The 9,741-nt window shown below is 39.1% G+C and overlaps 1 non-coding gene across 1 annotated transcript; it reads right to left on the bottom strand.

The window, feature by feature from the left end:
- Positions 1-5,385: 5,385 nt before the first annotated feature.
- On the bottom strand, positions 5,386-5,460 carry TRNAI-AAU (transfer RNA isoleucine (anticodon AAU)). The gene has a single exon. It is a non-coding gene; the product is annotated as a tRNA-Ile (tRNA).
- Between the last annotated feature and the right edge of the window lie 4,281 nt (positions 5,461-9,741).

The raw sequence follows: 9,741 nt of genomic DNA, 5'->3' as shown, positions 1-9,741 counted from the left end.
CTCCAAACCAAGTTTGTTCAACCTGTTAATCAATTCTCAAATATTCTGTACTTTTTCTTGCCAGTACTTTGACGCTTATAATTATCTGATTAGTTATTAGTTTAATGTCTGCCTTATTTAATAATCTGTAAATTCTATATGACAGGGACCATGTCTGCATCATTTCTCACCATATCTGCAATATCTAGCACAATGCCTGACACAGTGTGGGTGCATAATAAATATATTATTCATTAATTGACTGACTACTTACAGAGCTGAGGATCCTAAACTCTCTAAATAACAATGCTGTAGGAAAATGCATTCAAGTTCTAACCTGGGTTCAACCAAAGTGGTTAATTCTATTTCCTACCACAAACAGTGGATGAGAATTCCCACTGTTTTGTATTCTTGCCAGCTCTGGTAATAACTGACTTTTACATTTTTACCAATCTGGTGGCTGAGATGCTACCACGGTAGTTTTATTTTGCAGTTCCCTCACTACTAATTAGGTGTGTTGGAACTGCTCTCACTGGCTCATGAGAGCCAGCTGTGTTCAGCGGCATCACAACGACAGCTTGAATAGCCTATGACATTTATCCTACAGAGATAAACAAACAAGTCAGGGCTTTTCCTCTGGCAGAGCCAGTTCTTAAACATTATCAGTCCACCATTGTTGATAAGGCTGCATATTTTCTCATATATTTATGGGCTTTTGTTTCCTCTTTGAAATAGCTGTTTGTGTCTTTTGAGTATTTTTTAAAAATTGGGCTATGTTTTTCAAAAAATTGTTTTTAACTCATTCACAGTTGCTCTTTCTGTATCATAAATACTAATCCTTAACCAGTTAAATGTATTAGAAATATCTTCTCCCAGGATGCAGCTTGTATTTAAAAAAATTTTTTAGACACACAAAAATCTGTATATAATTAGTATATACAACTTCATGAGTTTGAAAATAAGTATGAACCCATGAAACAGTCACTATAATTAATGGTATAAACATATCCATCACCTCCAAAAGATTCTTCTTGACTTCTTATTTATTATCATTATTGTTATATTGTGATAGGAACACTTAACATTAGATCTGCCCTCTTGGCAAATTTTAAAGTATGCAGTACAGTAAACTATAGGTGCTGTGCTGTATAGTAGCTCTCTAGGACGTATTCAACTTGTATAACCAAAACTTTATACCCTTTGACTACTACCTCTCCATTTCTCCTCCTCTGAGTCTCTGGCAACCACCATTCTACTCTGCTTCTGTGAGTCTGACTATTTTAGATTCATCATATAAATGGTATCATGTAGCATTTGTCCCTCTGTATCTGGCTTACTTCACTTGGCATAATGAACCTTCAGGTTCATCCATGTTGTAGCACAGATACAGGATTTCATTATGTTTTAAGGCTCAATAATACTTCATTACATGTATATATGATATTTTATCCATTCATCTGTCAGTGGACATTTAAGTTCCCTCCATGTTTTGGCTATTGTGAATAATGCTGCAGTGAGGGGAGTGCAGATACCTTTTTGAGATCCTGATTTCAATTCTTTTAGATGTAACTTAGAAATGGGATTACTGGATCACATGTAGTTCTCTTTCTAATTTTTGAGGAATTTCCATACTGTGTTCCGTAGTGGCTGCACCAATTTATATTCCCATCAACAGTGTACTCCCTTTTCTTCACATCCTTACCAATGTTGTTTTGTTTTGTTTTGTTTTGTTTTGTTGATAAAAGCTACCCTAACAGGTGTGAAGCAATATCTCATCGTGGTTTTAATTTGAATTTCCCTGATGATTAGTGATGTTAAGCACCTTTCACATATCTGTTGGCCATTTGCATGTCTTTTTTGAGAAATGTCTATTCAGTTCCTTTGCCCTTTTAAATTGAATTATTTGGTTTTTTGCTGTTGAGTTGTCAGTTTCTCGTATATTTTAGATATTAACTCTTTATCAGATATATGGTTTGCAAACATTTTCTCATATTTTGTAGGTTGCTTTTCATTTTGTTTTTTCTTTTGCCGTGTAGAAACTTTTTAGTTTAATATAGTCCCACTTATCTATTTTTGCTTTTGTTGCCTATGTTTTTGGTGTCATACTTCAAGAAATCATTGCCAAGGCCAATATCCACAAGCTTTTCTCCTATGTTTTCTTCTAAGAGTTTTATGGTTCCAGGTCTATTTTTGTGCCAATTATCTTCCTTAGTCTGCATTATTATGTCATAATACCTAGCAGGCAAATAAAAACTCTCTTCTTCAGGAATGTTTGTGTTATTCTTAGATATGTACTTTTCCAAGTAATTTTAGAATCAGCTTGTCAAGTTCTCAGGAAAGCCTGTAGATCTGAGGGGAATCGATATCTTTACAATATTGAGTTTTCTTATGTAAGAGCATAGTGTATCTCTCAGTTATTAAGGTCTATGAAATTTTTCAAAAAATTATGATTTTCCACATGAAGAGTTTGCACATCTTTGCTACCAAATATTTATTCCTAAATCCTTCATATTTTTTTTAAAAGAAAATGTAGTTTTATTAATATTATATTTTTACATTCTAGGATGTTGTTGCAGAGCCGTTGGGCAGTTGGAAGGGAGGGGAAGAGGGGAAAGGGGAAGGAAATGGGATGGAAGAAGGAGGAAGGAGGAGGGGTGGGATTGAGGCCTGTGGCAGCCCCTCATCCCCAAAAGGGAGACTGGGGGTCTTCCAGCGGTGGCTTAGTCATTGCTGGCCTGGGAGCAAATGTCAGGGGGTGTGTGGCAAAAGCCCTCACCCCCCACTGTCCCAGCTCGGGAGAGCCTGGGGCGCTTCCTGCAGCGGCTCGGTGGTCATCGCTGGGCTAGCTGCACATGTCGGGGGGTCCGGCTGAGGCCCGAGGTCCCCCACTGCCACAGCTCAGGAGAGTGCAGGGATCTTCCTGAGGCAGCTTGGTGGTCACCACTAGGCTGGCTGCAGGTGTTGGGGGGGCGTGGCTGCGGCCCAAGGCCCCCCATTGCCCTGGCTCAGAAGAGCCTGGGGGGCTTCCTGTGGCGGTTCAGTGGTTGCTGCTGGGCTGGCTGCATGTGTTGGGGGAGTGTGGCTGAGGCCCTCGTCCCCCACCCTTGGGACCGGATGTGGGTGTTGGGAGACATTGCTGAGGCCCCCAGACCTCCTCTCTTTCTGGGCTGGCAGCCCAGGGGACTTCCAGTCCTTCTAGGTGTTATAGGTGTTCTCTGGTGAAATGAGACCTTTACTTGCTAATATCAAACTTTGTTTCTGGTTGTGGGTACTTTGTTTTTTCTTTCAGTTCTATGTTGGATTATTTGCTGTTTCCACCACTTAAACTCTGTGCTGGAACTAATTTGTTGTCCTTTGCTTACTTCTAAAATGCAGGAACTTCCTTGTGGGGACCAGTACTTGAGCTCTGTGGTTGAGCTAAATTGCTGTTTTGCTGCTGATTCCCTGGGGAAGGCTTTTTGTGCAGCTCAGGGTTTAATGGTTGGCTTTATGGGTATTTCCAGTTCTCATGTGATCCGGTGCACCTGGGTTGTGTAGAAATTCTGGTCTTGGTGCACCACGGTGTAGAAACTCTGGTCTGGGCCTGACTCTTTTCAGCAAAGTACACCCCCTGCAATTCTATATTCCTGACCAGTCTCCTCTGAGTGGTCCTGTGCTGATTGGGGGGCAGATCAGCTGTCCTTGCTGTGCCCCAGTGTTCCCCCAGTGGGCCTGTTTCCCCTACCACTGCGAACATTTCCCATGGGACAGGCCATGCTTCGGTCCCTTGCTATGACTCTCCGGCCTCTGAGTGGCTCCTTCTTTCAGTTGTTGTGGCTACTCACTCATATGTGGGTCCACGGGAACCCTATTAGTTGTCTTGCTGGCCTGGGGGCCACCTCCAAGCAACTTCATCTGAAGGGAACAGCTGTGGCTTTTGCCAGCTCCTGCTCTGGGCTGTGTGCTCTCAGTGGCTCCAGTCTGGAAGTGGCCAGGGCTTGAAACAGAGCAGTTCTCTTTCTCTCATGCGGCTTCTCCTGCCTTCATGCACTCTGTCGGTCTCTCCTTCTCTTTCCCTGAGCTCCAGTGGCCCCAGCTTAGCTGTTGTTGATTTTTCATAGTTGTAAATTGGTTGGTTTGTGGGAGAGAGTGACACTGGGGACCATCTATTCCACCATCTTGACTGGAAGTCCAATCCTTCATATTTTTGATGCCACTGTAAATTATATCTTTTTAAAATAAAAATTTGAAAATACTGCTGGTGTATAGAAATGCAATTGACTTTTGTATATTGGTTTTATGTCCAGCAGCCTTGGTAAATTTTCTAATTAATTTTTGAAAAGTTACATGTAGATTCTTTCATGTTTTTTGCATAGACAGTCACATTACCTGTAGATAATAACATCTTTGCTTCTTCTTCCTTTTTAAATCTTATAACTTTATATTTCATATTAACTTTTTGTATTTTCTAGAATCTTCAGTATAATGTTGTCTAGGAGGATGTTAAGGCATCCTTGCTGTGTTCCTGCTCTTGAAGGAGGTACTTTCAGCTTCTCATAATTAACTATAGTGTTTGTTCTAAGTTTTTTTTTTTTTAATCATGAATGGATGTTGAATTTAAATCGAGCAGATTTTTTCTTTTCTCTGGAGGTGATCATATGGTTTGGTTCACTTAAAGTGTTAATATGATAACATAAATCAATTAATTCAAAAATCAAACTTGTGTTGCTGGTAAAAGTGATAAGTCATGGCTTATTATATATTTTATATTTTGTGGGATTTGATTTGCTAATGTTTTGTTTAGGAGTTTTGTATTTATGCTCACGAGTGAGCCTGACTTGTGACTTTTCTTTTTTTTATATTTTATCTCTGATTTTGGTATTAAGTTTATGTTAACATTATAAAAAGAATTGTGGTGTGTTCCTTTCTTGTTCCATTCTTTGAAAGAGTTTGAGCAAGTTTGGAATTGTCTGTTACTTGAATGTTATTAGAACTTGCCTCTCTTGGCCTGGTATTTTCTTTCTGAAAAGGTTTTAAACTACTGATATAATATACCGGAATGTTTATAAGATCATTCAATATTTTAATTTTTTCTTGAGTCAGTTTTGATAAGATGTATTTTTTTTAGAAATTATAGTTTCATCTAAGTTTTCAAATATTACTTAGTTTTTCATTGAAATCCTTTGTTATTAATCACAACATCTGTTATATTCACTTTTTCTTTTACAAAATTCTTACTTATGCCTTCTCTTTATCTCTTGATTATTTATTACAAAATCCCAAAGGGGACAACTCTATGTGTATCAGAGGCATCACTCACAATGTATCAGTTAACTTTTTGAGTTATCTTTTGTTATGACTTCTAAATTAATTGTATTTTGAAGAACATATGGTCTTTATCATTCCTTTTTTATTTTTTTAGGTGACTGGCCAGTAAGGGGATCTGAACCCTTGACCTTGGTGTTATTAACACTGTGCTCTAACCAACTGAGCTAACCAGCCAGCCCCCTTCTTATTTTTGAAGGCTAACTTTATGGCTAAGAATGAAGTCAATTTTTCTATATGTTCTATGTGCCAGGAAACAATGTCAGCCCTCTTACTGTTAGGTAAAATGTTCTTTATGTTCCCATTAGGTCAGACTTTATAATTATGCCATCAATTGTTTGAGGTTTGCCTGCTTGGTTTATTAATTATTAATGTGTGCTACAAATCTACTGCAATGGTTGATGTGCCAATTTTTCCTTGTAATTCTCCAATTTTTGTTGATGTATTTTGAGGTTATGTTATCAGAGGCATTCAAATTTAAATTTTTTTTTTATCTTCATAGTAAAATGATCCTTTTATTTTTATATAGTCATCAGATTTATTTATAATTCTTTTTGTTTTGAATTTGCAACTAACATAGCTATAATGCTTTTTGTTAGTATATCTTTTTTCCATTCATTGGATTTCTGAGTTTTTATCTTTTAAATAATTTTTGGTAGATATTTAAAAATCTAGTTAAAAATTTTCTGCCATAACTCAGCATAGGCTGTTACAAGTAGCCATGCAGCTTCCTTAATACTTTGTTGCTTAGAATTTTTTTCTGCCAAATACCCTGGGTCAGCACCTTGAAGTTCCACACTGCATAAAACTTTTGGGCATAAACAGAATGCAGCCAAGTTCCTTGCTAGTTCATAGCAAGGGTGATCTTTGCCCCAGTGTCCAATAAGTTCTTCTCATTTCTATCTGAGACCTCCTTAGAATGGTCTTTATAGTCCATATTTCCAGAAGCATTCTGCTTGCCACCATTTAACCCATCTCTAAAACATTTTAAACCTTCCCTAGTTTTCTTGTCTTCTAATCTCCCACCAGCAGCTAGGCTTTTTCTAGCCTGCTCCTTTGCATTCTTCTAGCCTCTCATCAATGCCCAGTTCCAAAGCTGCTTCCACATTTTTAAGTATTTTTTATAAGCAACATCCTACTTCTCTGGTACCAATTTTCTGTATTAGTCCATTTCTGTTGTTTATAACAGAATACCTGAAACTGGGTAATTTATAAAGAAAGGAGGTTTATTTGGCTCATGATTCTGGGACAGCTGCATTTGGTGTGGGCCTCAGGGTGCTTTTACTTATGGTGAAAACCGGCAGCCCACAGGTATAAGCAGATCACATGGTGAGAGAGGAAGCAAAGAGACAGAATTTTGAAGCAGGTAAATGTAAGGTGGCAATAGTGTGGATACTGAAGTCACTGAAAACGAGTGTGGGAGACTCTATGAAAAGGAAGACAACGAGCCCAGTTTCAAGCAGGTCCAGGACACCCAGGAAGATCAATGCAGAGTTGCAGGTGCTGGGCATGGATGGCTTGTGCTTCAAAGCCTGAGTTGATGGGTGGAAATAGTGGAGAGTTTCAAAACTGGCACTTGGGGCCATGATTCTCCAACTCTGGATGCCTGGAGTGAGAGCTGATTCAGCTTGGAAAAAATCAGAAGGGCATTTTCACGGGAGAGTCAGGAGGAAATCTGTGTATGGGAAATTTGTGTTTACCCTTCTGCCTAATGCTTAAGACTTTGCCCATTTTTCTATTGTTGTGGAAAGAGCACACTGGTGTGGAGTGATGTGGTAGTAAAAGGAACACGGATAAAGAAAAGTGGGTAACAATAGGAGGAAAGGTGAGAGGTTGAATATATAGAAGGTCTTCTAGAGAAGATTTCTGGGCTAAAAATGAAGAACAAGGGAACATGCAAAAATGTTGTTTCTGTAGGCAATTGGGGAAATTATTTTTCTAAAGAACAATAGGAAGGAATATACTCAAACAATTCCTGCTGTTCTGCTTTAAAGCTGATCCAAAGAAGGATATATGGGCCAAGAAGCCACAGATCAGCCTAGGTTGGTCTAAGGTCCATCTAGTCCTTTCCAAACTGGTCACCATGCTTTAGATAGCCATTTTACATAACCAGGTGGCCTCAGACTGAATGAATGCTGGAGTTCTGCTTAGCTATTATCTTAACTATAGGTTCTCCTGAACCTAGGTATATCCTTGGATTTTTTCTGGCATCAGATTAAAAAAATTCCTTGGGAGAATATATTTAGCAGCAGGGATAATAAAGAAAAAGAATAAATAAAAGATTAGAAGCTTAAACTGTTGCGTTGTTTTTGTTTTCTTTCTTTTCTATGTGTTTGACTGCAGCTTTACAACTTAATTTGTCAGGTGGCAGTTAGGGAACTAAAGTTACATAGTCATAGTCTTGGAGTTTACTTATGTTTAAATTTCTACTCTTCTAAAGAAATAAAGAGATGTGCTCTTTTTTCTTTGTTTTCTTTCTTAGAATTGCACTGAGTATCCAAGGACCAAACTTAGGAAATTACATGATGGGCAAATTATAAACACAGACAAGTAGTTCTATGCACTCAAAACAGGATTGCAAAACCTCACTAGCTTTACAAAACACTGTGAGAAATATAACCACTGCACATTTTAATTTGTAAGTCCTCACTACACACTCTAAAAAAATATATATTTTTTATGACATACAAAGCCAGTGATGGAACATATGGGTAAATAGAAAGGCTTATTTTTTCTCCATCATAGAAAATAAGCCTAAGTAATATCTAAGAGCAGCACTCCACTAGCATAAATTAAACAGAAACACCCCATACAGTGCCAGAGATTTCCCTGGAGTTACAGTACACAAGAAATACCCAAAAGCAAGATCTGCCTTAACACCATCCAGCTCTCTTAATGAAATATGCACTTTTACGAAAACTAAATAGGTGGCTAAGGAAAGGGCCAGAAAGGTATGGAATCATTCTTTTTCTCATTTTGTTTCTAATCTTCTCATGAAATGAAATGAATTTCAACATTTGAAAGCCTGAAAATATTATAATGGAGGTCCAGGCTACCCCCTTTCTCAGTCTTGGCTGGACGACTACTTTCCTCAGTGGGGGCTCAGTGCACCAGAGAAGCAGTGAGCTTCAGGCAGGTAAAGTTCAGCCTGGAGAGTGTGTTTCTTTGCTGGATCAGGTGCAGAACTGGGCTCCTCGGGCCTGATCCCATAAGGCACTGAATGCGAGAAGAAGGGAGGGAGGCCTCTGCCTTCACTGCCCTGTGGAGGGAGAGTGGGCAAAACCGGGGTAGTTGCTTGTTCTCAGGGCTTTTCCCAACCAGGTGACACCTGGAACCTGTGAATCAACAGACTTCCTGGGACCCTGTCCTTCTCTCTGCAGCTTCTGAGATGATTGGGAATGGAAGGGATCTGGGGCTCTTGAGCAGGAATCAGGTGATCAGATGTTCTGTTCTGGAGATATGAATCCTGTGGAGCTTAGAGCAGCTCTACCGTCAGGCTAGACATGCTAAATTCCAGCTCTTTCCATACCGTTGAATAATACAATTAGGACTTTTTGTAGACGGCTGCATCCGTCATCCCTTTCTAAAGATCGGAGGTCTTGGAGAAATACCCAAAGCTGGTCCATTCTTCCTAGATTAATTTCCTCAAAGACTTGTCAAACACCTACCACAAACATCAGAGTAGGTTTTTAAGTCAAAGCTTTATTTTCTTCCAGTTTCTGTCTGTCTCTCCAGGCATTCCCTTGAACCAGCTGGAGCAGTTCATTTCCCTGGGTTGTTGCAAGAACTGATCCTTATTTTCCTTTAGGAGGAGGCCTGAGCTCTCTGAAAATACTTCCATGGAAATTCACCATACTATCAGAAGTAGCAAGGGAGGATTAAGCTCCACCGCTATTAATGAACACAGAGAGTGAAAGAATATTGAATTTTATTAATTTATTTGGGAAAAAAAGCTTAGTTCCACTGTTTATCTGAAAGTTACCAGTTTGTAAGTCTTCAGTGCCTTGATAACAAAAGCATGATTGCTCTCCCATCAGCTGTGAATTTAGGGCTCTTTTCCATGACTTGTGTTCCTTCCACCAGTAAAAGTCCATTTCTACTCAGTTGCTTGTGCGGCTACTAGATTAGATTAACACAGCATTGTTACTCACTAAGAGGTTTTAACCTCATCAAGAGATGAATCATCAGGAAGTGCTGCACTCTGGAGAGGCTTGTCACATTTTTCAGTTTTCCATCTGCAGGCCTCCTTTATAAGAGAGAGTCTACCTCGTGCGGTGGAAACATATCTTTGGAGGCAAATAAATGTGCCCTTGCTTCTATATTCTTGGTCTCAATAAATGGCAGCACCATAAAAAAAAAAAAAAATTACAACGGAGCTTTCCTGCATTAAGCAGCTCAAGTGAATATCTGATTGTGACATACTGCAAAAGAACAATACATGAAGAGAAAGCCATTTTC

This window comes from Cynocephalus volans, chromosome 13, assembly GCF_027409185.1.
Source record: "Cynocephalus volans isolate mCynVol1 chromosome 13, mCynVol1.pri, whole genome shotgun sequence".
NCBI lineage: Eukaryota > Metazoa > Chordata > Mammalia > Dermoptera > Cynocephalidae > Cynocephalus > Cynocephalus volans.
The sequence above is the reverse complement of the archived record's forward strand: the minus strand, read 5'-3'. Positions and strand labels throughout refer to the sequence as shown.